This window comes from Orycteropus afer, unplaced genomic scaffold, assembly GCF_000298275.1.
Source record: "Orycteropus afer afer isolate SDZICR_OR568_19922 unplaced genomic scaffold, OryAfe1.0 scaffold00012, whole genome shotgun sequence".
NCBI lineage: Eukaryota > Metazoa > Chordata > Mammalia > Tubulidentata > Orycteropodidae > Orycteropus > Orycteropus afer.
In genome coordinates, this window is record NW_006921599.1 from 11100050 (window position 1) to 11112196 (window position 12147).

Consider the following 12147-nt stretch of genomic DNA (forward strand, 5'->3'; position numbering starts at 1 on the left):
CCCACCAGCCACTCCTCGGAAGGAAGGTTGGGCAATCCTACTTCCGTAGTAATACTGCCTCAGAAACCCAAGGAGGGGTCGCTATGAGTCGGGGCCGACTCGACGGCACATAACAGCAACAACAACAATGGTTTTAAAGACCCCCAAACCAAGACTCTTATAGAACTGGGCCATGGGTGCAATACAGGCAGGGAGTAAGAGACCTCGGCTCTGGGTGCGGGGCTCTTGGGCTTTGTCTGATGGGCAGAATGGCAGGAGGGGTAGGACACATTCCACACCTTTGAAGCTCACTGGTTTCCTTTTGCTGTGCTTTTCTGCTCCCACTGCCATTCCTGCTCCCACTGCTACCACCCATTCCTCCATTGTCCCCCAGCACCTTCAGCAGTGGTGGCAGCAAGTCGAGAGGACAAGCAGAAGAGGGCTTCTGTAAAGTTTTAATAATATGATATTCGTACAGTGTCCAAATCACAAAGCACCCTAATTCACAGAATGTATCATGGACTTTAAGTGACATGTACATGGTCTGCTGAAAGGACTAACAAATTGTCCTGGAAGAAGTGCAGCCAGAATGCTCCTTGGAAGCAAGAATGGCCAGACTTCATCTCACCTGCTTTGGTCATGCTGTCAGAGGAACCATTGCCTGGAGAAGGATATGCTTGGTAAAGTGGAGGGCCAACAAAGAAGGGGAAGGCCCTCAATGAGATGGATAGGCACAGTGGCTGCAGCAATGAGTGCAGATACAGCAAGGATCCTGAGGCTGGCACAGGACCAAGCAGTGTTTCGTTCTGCTGTGCCCTATGAGTCAGAGATGACTTGACGTCACCTAACACCACCACCACGTGTATACAGATTAAGGATAGCTGGCCGGGGTTCACCCATTGTGGTTTGAGAACAACCACTTCCTGGGAACTTGGTGGCACTCATGCGTATTTCAGTGACATTGGCTGGGAGATGCACTTAAGAGATGGAAGAGAAGTGCCTGGCTCACATAGGTCCTAACAATGTGACATTTGGCCAGTGATTTAGCCTCTTTAACCCTAATTTCCCCCTTTGTAAAATGCTGATAATACTTGGCTTAGAAAGCTTTAGAGTTGCCTGGGGAAAGGGGAATGATCACTGATGAATATACAAGGTTTATTTTTTGAGGAGGAAAATGTTCTAACACTGGGCTGATGGTTGCACATACTAAAAGCCATTAAATTGTATACTTTAAAGGAGTGGATTACATGGTATGGAAATGTTTATCAATTGAAAAACCAAACTCTTTGCCATCGAGTTGATTCTGACTCATAATGACCCCAGATGCTTCACAGTAGAACTGCCCTATAGGGATTTCAGTGCCTAGTTTTTTTGGAAGCAGATTGCCAGGCCTGCCTTCCCTAGTGCCACTGGGTGAGTACGAACTGCCGGACCTTAATTAGTAGTTGAGGGCACATGGTTTGTGCCACTCAGGGAGTGAAAAGGAAGAGCTGTTAGGACTAAATGAGCTGACAGATGTCCTTAGCACATTGCCTGGCACATGAATTCTCACAGTGGAGGGTGATTACCATTCCTGTTACTGACCCCCTACCCCATGACTCTGTTTCTTCTAAAGACCTGTAATGCCTCTGCAGTTCTTAAGAGTTAACTGTCGTGTCTTAGATTTTCACAATTTTCAGTAGATTTTCTCGTACACAGTTGACTCTGGTTTCCGTTTACGTGTGTGTACACACTATAAGTGGAGTCACTGAGCTTTTCACCAAACCACTCAGCATTTCGTGTGTTCAGCTACACTCATCTGGTCTACCTTAAGGAGATCTTTTAGCCATTCAGGAAGTTGTGCTATTCCCAGGGAATGTAAAATGCACTTATAGAATTTTTAAGTCATTTGTTTCCTGGCTAGAGAGTGGGTCGAGGTCTGTGTGACTAATAGAATAGTGAGCCCACAGTATTTTTTCTTTTTTTAATTTTTTTGGCGAACTTTGAAATCTGTCTTTATTACAGTGTACATGTTTCAGTATTTAGCTTTTCTTTTGTAATATTTTGAATCTGAAAACTACCCATTGTAACTCACATTGAGTAAATGGGATGCTTTCAGTTGCCCTTTTAAGCCATTCACGCTTGTTTCATGTTCACATGCGAAGTTGAGCTCCTAATCTTATCGTTTACTTCAGATAAGGTTGACTTTTTAGACTCCAGCCTCATGGATTTAAGGCTTGATGAAACCCTAAACTGCAGAACACTTTATTTGTTCTCAGAGTTAACACTTGTCCTCTATATAACTTGTAGTTTGGTTCTCGGCCTTGTTTCTTGAGCGTTATATAAAGCATGAGATTCCTTCCGGCCTCACTGCCCCTGTCCCGGAAGGGCACGACCATTCCCTTGGACTGTTCCCACAACCTCCAGCATACCCAGGAATGTAGATGATAGAGAATCATGTGATTTGTGCATAGCTGTGGGCTTCTCACCACCAGGCTACCCGCCACCGCCTTTCTTCAGCTCCTCTGTGGGCCAAGAAACCATTTTTCAATGCCAAAAACCATACCTCCTGATTTATGGTCTTCCTATTGCTCTGACCTTTATATTCTCATAAAGGTCTTGTGCCCTTTTAAACTTTAGTATCAGAAGTTATTAAAAACATGTGTAAGAAGCAAATTTAAGTGGAAAATATATCCAAGTCTGTTACTTTATATTATGAACTCCTTATAGAAAAGGAACACAATTTAATTTACCTTTAAGAGTCTGTTTTATAGATTATTTTTCCTATTATATTTATGACCAAAATAATAAAAGACTTCACCGTGTAAAAATTCCAGAGGCTTTTGCAAAGCCCATGTAAACCTGTAGCCTTGTTTATCTATGGGGATTGTGGTGCATGGAGGCCCCTTGTGGGTTTCATCTCTTGTATTTTGGTTTGATATTGGCCCCCAGTGTGGTCAGTTTCTGTTGACCTCAGCTGTGTCCTTGCAGCTTTGCCTGCTTTCACCCTCTGATACTGTAGCTTAGTTAGTAGAGCTGGTTTTTGCCCAGGGCATGCGGGGTTACAGCACTCAGAAATACTGGATTAAAATCCGTTTGAATTGTTGGGACAGGTTGGCAGACATTCCATTGTTTTCAGACAATAGTGAGTCAAAATTGAACTGGCTCCAGGGAGCAAGTGCTGCTTTTGTACAGTAACAAGGATTTAATGCCAGCCAATTGATGGAGTCTGTGTCTTCTCCGAGCCGGGACGCTGAGGAATGACATAAAGCTCACATTTAAATATCTGGCTTGAGATCAGAAACTTGGAGTGGTTCTGTTTTCCTTCCCATAACACGCTGCTTCTTTATTTACCATGATTTTTTTTTGGGGGGGGGGGGTTCCTTTTTGTTTGTTTGGAGGATGGTGGTAAAATGAAAAGCAGGCCTTATTTGCTGTCGTTTGGGGGTTAGTCCAGTAGAGTCATCAGGGTCTTATGTTCATTCTCTTCTCGTTGGCTGTGGTTTCTACATGAGCAGACATTAGAGCTGGCTTTCTCTGATGGCTCTTGTTCATATTTTTCTTTCAAGGAGGTTAAGGCTTGAAAACCTTATTAGCACAGGTCAGACACTGAGTAATCCTGGGATATCATATAACTTTGTGAGACGCCAAGCAAGCACTCCTGTTTCCTGCTCGCCTAATAAAAAAACACCAGAATTACCTCCTGGCATTTGGACGAGGTGGCTTTATTAGCAGGGGATATTCACTATGAGTCGGAAACAACTCCACAGCAGTGAGGGTTTTTTTTTTGTTGTTGTTACTTAGCAAGACAGAGGCGCATCTCCTTATGGCAAAGGTAGGGAGACAGAGAGAAGATGAGCCGGCCTTGTTAGCTAGGTTTAGAAAGAATGATTTTTTTCCCCCCAAATGTGGGTCTTTTCTCTCAACAGGGTTGCAGGAGCTTTTAAAACGATCAGCTTTTTATATTTGCATAACTCCTTTCTGTAAAAACACAAAGCATTTTATATCGTTTACTTCAAACACCTCAGTGATTTCTGGAGGGCAGATAAGGGGGAAAGGGGAGGCAGCTGGTTTGTGGGTTAGGCGGTGTTGAGGTGTGAATATAGATCTCTCTGCAGGTGAGCTTGGGGAGCTAGAAATCAAAACCAAGTGGCCCCCGCCCCTCCAAGAACCCATGTATACAGTGAAGTTCTAAAAGAGTTTCATAGATGGCCTTGGATGCCACCTGGAAGCTTGTTGAGATCTACATACGTGAATGGAGCTTGTGGGGACTGTCATTTAGTTCAGACTTCTGGAGCTCTCATGGTGAATTCTTCCTTTGGAAAGTATAGCTTCCCACTTTTCAGATGATTGCGGGATTGCCGTCCAAGATGTTTCTCAAGTAATTTCCCTTGCCCGTTTCTTTTTCTTCACTCTCTGGGAGCAAAACTTACCTTTTCAGGCATGAAATGACCCAAAATCAAATGGCTAGCCTTTGGATTTAAAGATTTTGCTTGCTGTGGTGTGAAAACACTTGTCTAAAGACCATTTAACTTTTAGTGTATGTGTATACAAATCAATGTATTTGTCTCTGTTCATTAATGTAAAGCTATTTGTGTTTGAGTACAATACAGTTTCCTAATGTGGTTCAAAGTGATGAATGGATGCTTCTCCTCTCCCACCCCTTAAAGAAAGTAGTCCAATTATTTTAACTGGGGACAGTGTAAGGAAGACTTTCTATACACCTAACTTTCTCTGTTTTTCTCTCTCTCATGTTCACAGGGTGTAGTCTTTCTATTCCCCCCCCACCTCCTTTTCTCAAGAATCTTACAAATTAAGACAAAAGATAATTACTTGGAGGGGTAAAACTGGCAGGTTCCCACGACACTTAAAATTAATGAGCTGTTGAGTACAAAATATACCATGTCTTTGATTCAGTCTTTTTTTTTTTCCTTGCACTTGCACAATCCTACCCTCGCCGCCCGCTTCCCGTTGAACACACCATTTGACTTTTTGGCTATGTTTGACGTCCTGGTATCTTGCTGCTGGGAAACAGCAAAGTGGTTACAGAGAATGAATTCACTTGAAAACCGTCTCTTTGTTTGCAAATCAAAGTTAATTTGATTCCTTTTAAAATATTGTATATTTGAAAACTTTCCCCCTTCTGTTATCTTAACATAGTCGTGAGTGGTGAATGTTGTTGAGGTTCACGGAGCTGGAGTTGTTTCTTGGTATTGGCCCTGTGCCTCCCTCTCCCCTCTTGTTGTTGTTGTTATGTGCTGTCGAGTCGGCCCGACTCATAGCGACCCCTCCTTGGGTTTCCTAGGCAGTATCACTATGGAAGTAGATTGCCCCATCTTCCTTCCAAGGAGTGGCTGGTGGGTTTGAACCACCAGCCTTCTGGTTAGCAGTCAAGTGCCTTAGGCATTATGCTACCAGAGATCCTCCTCTCCCCTCTGGGTCTCCTTTTTTGTAGTCACAGTACCTCATGGGTTCCTCTTTGATTTGCAGGCATCTGTTTTCCAGAGCTTTTCCCCTGAGGGGAGTAGGTTTGGTGGGGATGGGGATGGAAGTCCTCCAAGGCCTTACAAAGGCCATGGGCATTCTGTTTCAGGTAGTTGATGCTGGTGAAGGAGCTGTTTTTGTTGATTTTCATTTGTTTACATTTTCAGATCAGAAGATACTGCTTTTTAACCACAAACCTGTTTTTTGTCCTCCTCTTCTTTTCTTAAAAAAAAAGATTTATTTTTTGTTATGGAATACACACAGCAGAACATACAATTCAGCAACTTCTAATTCACTGTCCAATTATTCAGTGACATTGATTATGTTCTTCAAGTTGTGCAACCACTCTGACTCTCCTAGTCCAGATTGTTCTCTCCCCATTAACATAAACTCACTGTCCCCTAAGTTTCCTGTCTAGTCTTTCAGTTGTTATTGTCAGTTTGATCCCATATAGATAGTTCTTAAAAGAGCATAATGCTCAAAGCAGACATTCTTTACTAACTCACAGATTTGACTTATAGTGACCCCTCCTTAGGTTTCTGAGGTGGTATCAAAGCACATTGCCTAATCTTCCTTCCAAGGAGTGGCTGGTGAGTTTGAACCACCAGCCCTCTGATTAGCAGTCAAATGCCTTAGGCACTAGGCCAGCAGAACTCCTACATTCTTTTCTAGTTAAGCTTAAATTATTGTTTGTTTGTTTTTTAAGAAAACTTCAGGGGGAGTTTTGGTTTATGGTTTTAAGGTTATCTCAGGTATAGGCCAGTCTTAACCAAATTTCCTTAAGTCCCCTGTTGAGCAACCTCAGCTTTCCCTCCAAGGTCCCTCTGTGAGGGAGTGGAGTAAAACCAGGAATACACTGTTCTATGGTGCCACGCTTACACAGCTGGCCACTGACATCCTCAGAAGTACGGTGGTGATCCTAACACACTACCGTTTGTGCAGTGCCCCACTGAGCCCCTTTCTTGGTTGGTATTTCCTCACAGAATCCTCAGGGCCACCCTATGAGGGTAGTTACTGTTACCATTTCCATGTTACACATGGGGAAACTGAGGCTTGGGTAGGTAACCAGCCTGAGGTCAGATCTTTAGCAAATGACTGTTGGATTCAAACTTAGATACCCTTGTCCCAGAGTCTGCGTGCCTTTGGAGGCAGAGACTAAGGTTCTGTGACAGAATAAGCACAAGGGTCTATCACAGCCTCTTGAAACCATGATTGGACCCTGTGACTCTGATTTTTTTCATCTCAGAACCCCTTTCTACCCTTAATTATTGAGGACTGACTTACAAAGGGCTTTTGTTAAGGTGGGTTATATTTATCGATAATAACATTAAAAATTACAGCTGAGGAAATTGAAAAATATTTATTAACTTAAAAATAGCACATAAGTTATAAGTTATCATAACATTTTTATAAAAAAATAGCCATTTTCTAAAACCCAAAAGTTATCGGTTAGAAGAGTTGCATAGTTTCACATTTTTGCAAATCGCTTTCATGTGTGGCTTAATGGACGATAACTGGACTCTGCCACATATTGCTTTGGTTAAAGTATATGAAGAAAACTGGCCTTAGGCAAGTGTGTCGTTGGACATATTGTCTGATAGTACACTCAGGCTCAACAAGTGGTATTTCCTTAAAGATGAGTTGCAATAGGGATCTGAACCTGTATCAATGATTTTTTCATACTCTGTGACATTGAAAGCCATTGATTTGTTGGTCTGTTTTGCACTTGAAGGAATCTTTGACTTTGTGCATTGGTCATTTTCAAATAATTGTTCGCTGAGTTATGTGATCCTCTGCTTGTCAGCATCTTGCATTCTGTGGTATCAAAGGATCGCACATCTCCCCCTCACTCATCAGAAAAGTCTTTACATAGTGAGAGGCTATCAAACTCATGGTGACAGATACACATTTTCCAAACTTCTAGTTTTGCTTGAAAGCATGAATTCTATCATTGGCCGTAAAAAAAAAAAAAATACTATTTTTCTTTAAAAGACAGTACTATACTCATTTTTGAGAAAATGGCTGTCAAATAACTAAGTCTAACTATAGCTTAACAATCCTCCTTTCAAATAAAAATGACACTCTCTGGTGGCATAGTGCCTGAGGCATTTGACTGCTAACCAGAAGGCTGGCTGTTCAAACCCACCAGCCATTCCTCAGAAGGAAGGTTGGGCAGTCTACTTCTGTAGTGATAACTGCCTCAGAAACCCAAGGAGGGGTTGCTGTGAGTCGGATCCTACTCGATGGCAGTGAGTTTTGAGTCTGTTGCAGCATAAACAGTCACTCGATGTTTTTTTCTGGAGGCAGTCCTTGTTCTTCGTATGCAGAAGTGCTTTATGTGTACTTGACATTTTGTCACACAGAGTGCGTGTACATACTCAGTGGTCAAGATTTAATACTGTTAACAATCTGTACAGCTTCACCAAGGGCACTCTTAAATTGCCCCCCCTTTTCCCTTGTAAAGTGTTAATTCCTGATGGTGAAGAACAGTGGGCACTAGTACCATTTGGTGTGTCACTTCCTTGATTTGTGCTAAGGCATCACCATTTATATCTACTTTTTTTTTTTTTTTTTTAACTGCCAAATACCATACAATTTTCCCATTTGTAATGTATAATTAAATGACTTTTAGCATAGCCACAGTTGTGCAACCATCTGCAAAATCAAGTATGGCACATTTTCATCACCTCAAAAAGAGACCTCGTACCCATAAGCAGTCACTCTTCATTGTCCTCAGACCTCCCCAGCTCTAGGCTGTCACAGAGTTGCTTTGTATGGCCATGCATTTGCCTGGTCTAGGGATTTTATATAAAAAGAATCATGCAGCGTCTGGTAGTGTGTGTCTTCTATCACTTGGCATATTTTCAGGGTTCATCCAAGTTATAGCATTTATCCAGGACTAAATTCCTTTTTTATAGCTGACTAATATTCCATTGCTGTTGGAATAATATATGGAATAATCAACCACTGTATGGATACAGTACTTGGGGTTACTAATGCTTTTTGCCTGTTTTTGAATAATGCTGTTGTGAACATTTGTGTATAATTTTCACGTTGATATGTGTTTTTATTTCTCTTGGATACATAACTAGGAATAGCATTACTGGGTCATACAGTAACTCTTTTTCACATATTAAGGAACTGTCAGACTGTTTTTACATTCCCACCAGCTGTGTATGAGGGTTCTAAGTTCTCCATATCCTGGTCAATACTTGTTGTCTCTGGGTTTTTTTCCTCTAGCCATCTGATGGTGTGTTATCTTATGACTTTGGTTTGCATCTCCTTAATGCTCTGGTAGCATAGTGGGTAAGACATTTGGTTGCTAACCAGAAGGTTGGTAGTTCAAACCCATCAGCTGTTCCAAGGGAGAAAGATGAGGCAATCTCCTTATGTAAAGATTTACAGCCTTGGGAACCCATTGGGGGTTGTTATGAGTTGGAATTGGGTTTGGTTTTTGGTGGCTCTGCCACCTTTGTGTTTGCACCGTTAGTCCAGATGTTAGCATAATACAAAGGCAAATTATGTCTTAGTGCTGTTGTGAAAACAGTTTTGACTTAATTGGTCCCCTGAAAGGGACTCTGGGTTCTCTGTGTATGTGCAGACACTCAGAGCTGCTGATGCAGTCACACCATTGCTCATCATGCCAGTAGAACATGTGGGCTGTGTTCTCAGTGTCACATTGCTCCTGAGATGAGCAGCTCCATGAAAAGGATATTGGGAAGCAATGGGGAAGTGCTGGGGACCAGTACTAGCTCAGTTGGACTTTTCTGGTGACTCCATGAAGGGTTCTGGCAGTTATGATTAATGCTGGAGTTAATGACTCCTAGCTAGCACTAAGAGGCTGTGATGGGTCTTCCTCAGGCCAGCCATGTGACTGTTTTAAAGCCCCTCTTCATACTGTAAGGAGCTCAGGTAGCGTAGTGCCTAAGGCATTTGACTCCTAACCAGAAGACTGGCGGTTCAAAGCCACCAGCCACTCCTCGGAAGGAAGATTAGGCAAGCTACTTCTGTAGTGATACCTCCTCGGAAGCCCAGGGAAGGGTCGCTATGAGTCGGATCCAACTCTACAGCAGTGAGTTTGGTTTGGTCTTTATACTCTATAGGAACTCTGGTGGTGCGGTGCCTAAGGCATTTGACTGCTAACCAGAAGGCTGGTGGTTCAAACCCACCAGCCACTCTGCAGAAGGGAGACGGGGCAACCTACTTCTGTAAAGATCTTCCCGTAGTCTGATTATATGGTAACCTGAGACTGCCTTTTCAAACCTACAGTAATACTGTCTGTCAGATTTTGAGTGCCGACCAAATCCTAGACATTATACTTGACGTTCTGTATACCTTGTTGTTTAGTTCCCAAAGTGATCCTGCAAGAGAGAGGAAGTGTTACCCCCACTTTGCAGATGAGAAAACTGAGGATTAAATAACTTGTCCATTGTCAGGCAACAGGGCTAGTAATTGAACTGCAAATAATAGTGTAGGAGGAGAGCCAAACAGAGTAATTGGTTGTTGTTTTTCTTTCTTTCTTTTTTTTTAAATAACTGGACAAGAAAAGTAATTAGAGAACTGGTGCTTCCTTTGTAGCAGGCTGCACTGTGAGGCATGTCTTAGTGGCAGTAACAAAAGAGAAGTATGGAATATAGGAGATTAAAATCACAAAACCTATTTGTGCTGTAATTCAACAAAGGAGCTGTGTTCACTGCTTAGGAAATTGGTGAGCGGTCAAGAATTGCATAGACTCGTGTTTCTTGGCTTGATTTTTAATCACACTAAAGTATGACTTCTTATGGATGTTGCTTTTAATTTGTCTTGAAAGCAAGCACAGATAATGCCAACATAGGGGTGATTGATGACTTCTGACAGTGTGTAGTTACTTATACTTAGAATAAATGCCAACCACTTGGAAAAAACAAAACCAAAGTCACTGTTGTTGAGTCGGATCCAACTCATAGCGACCCCACTTTGGGTTTCTGAGGAGGTGTCACTACAGAAATAGATTCACCAATCTTCCTTCCAAGGAGTGGCTGATGGGTTTGAACCGCCAGGCTTCTGGTTAGTAGTCAGATGCCTTAGGCATTGTGCCACCAGTAACTTGAGAGTATTCAGTAGAATCTTGGAACAACATATAATCACGTACCATCTTTTGGTATGATATAGTTTTGTTTTTTTTTTTAATCAGTATTTAAAATGTATTTTGAATATATAATCACTGGTGATAGAAGGAACTTTCTAGATATGATGAATGTAAATCTGTCTTATATAGAGTAATAGGAAGTACATTAAAGAATTAAATCTAAGAAATGGGATCCGGAAATGATTTGAAGGAAACTCAGGAATATTTTTATGATTTCAAAGTACAGAAAGGGTTTCGAAACATAAAGGAAAATTGGCATTAGAACAAGTAGAAAAGCAAATGACAAGAGGAAAATATGTTTGACCCATACGGCATAACTCACATTTAAAAGACGTGGCAAATCAGCATAGTCCTTGGGTGGTACAGATGTTTAATTCTCTTGCCTGCTAACTTAAACATTAGGGGTTCAAGCCCACTCTGTGGCACCTCGGAAGAAAGATCCAGTGGTCTGCTTCCAAAAGATCCCAACCGCTGAAAACCTTGTGGCACACAGTTCTACCCTGACACTTACGAGATCATCTTGAGTCAGAATCAACTCTAAAGGACAGTTCCTTTACAGTGGGTCACAAAACAATACGAAAGAGGATGTGGTTGAAAGAACTGAGCCTGGAGAAGGGGTTTCTCCAAAGGGACATGGTTGCTGGTTTTCAGCTGTAGTGGGGGCTGTTTGGTGGAAGGGAGATTGCACTTCAGCTTCCTGAAGCCTCCAGGAAGAGATTTCAACTCAATGAAGAATTGTTTTCTTTACAGCTGCCTGCCCCAGCCTTGAGTTCTACCTGGAATTAGAGAAGTCTTGGTTGGTGTTGGGGGTGCTGTAGGGTGGCGCAGGGGCTAGATGAGCCATTGGACACAGTGTTTTCTAAGGCCCCCTGTGACTCGCATAATGCCTCAACAAGCTCATTGTGCCTTCTCCAGATGCACTGCCTAAAACTCACAGGGTGAAGCAGCCTGAGGAAGGGGGTCATCTTTCCATCAAAATAGGCTGGTGGGCTAGGGTTGTTAAGGCTGGCATGAGATCTGTGGGTGTGAGCAGAAAAGACACAAAAGGCCAAGTTGTTCCATGGTGAGGGGCTGGGCCTAACGAATCCGCCCAGGTTTGCAAGTCCCAGCAGTAAAGGAGAAGAGAAAACACCCAGCCATGGAGCTCACTGAGAAAGTTGACAGGAACCTGTTCAAACCCTCAGCATCATTGTTCTCTGGGTTTTTTTTTTTTTTTAAATAAGCATCCTTAAGTGGTCTGAATCTGACATAACACTTTAGGAACTAGCCCTGATAGCAGCCTCTGAAGGAGCCCAGTGGCATGGTGCTTACATGCTTGGCTGCTAACTAACAGGTGGGTGGTTCAAACCCACCAGCCGCTGTGTGGGAGAAAGATGCGGCTTCCCATAAATATTACAGCGTAGGAAACCCTATGGGACAGTTCTGCTCTGTCCCATAGGGTTGCTATGAGTTGGAATCAACTTAGTGGCAACAAGAAGCAGCCTCTGGGGTTGGGGAAAGAAGGTAGAGGTGGCCTTCAGAGGCAGGCAGACCTGCACATGGTGTGTTCAGGGCTCTCCCCTGCTCCACGCCCCACT

At 42.7% G+C, this 12147-nt stretch overlaps 1 protein-coding gene across 1 annotated transcript in view; it reads left to right on the forward strand.

The window, feature by feature from the left end:
- JARID2 (jumonji and AT-rich interaction domain containing 2) overlaps positions 1–12147 on the forward strand; it is a 185064-nt gene that overhangs the window by 126236 nt on the left and 46681 nt on the right. The window lies entirely within an intron of this gene.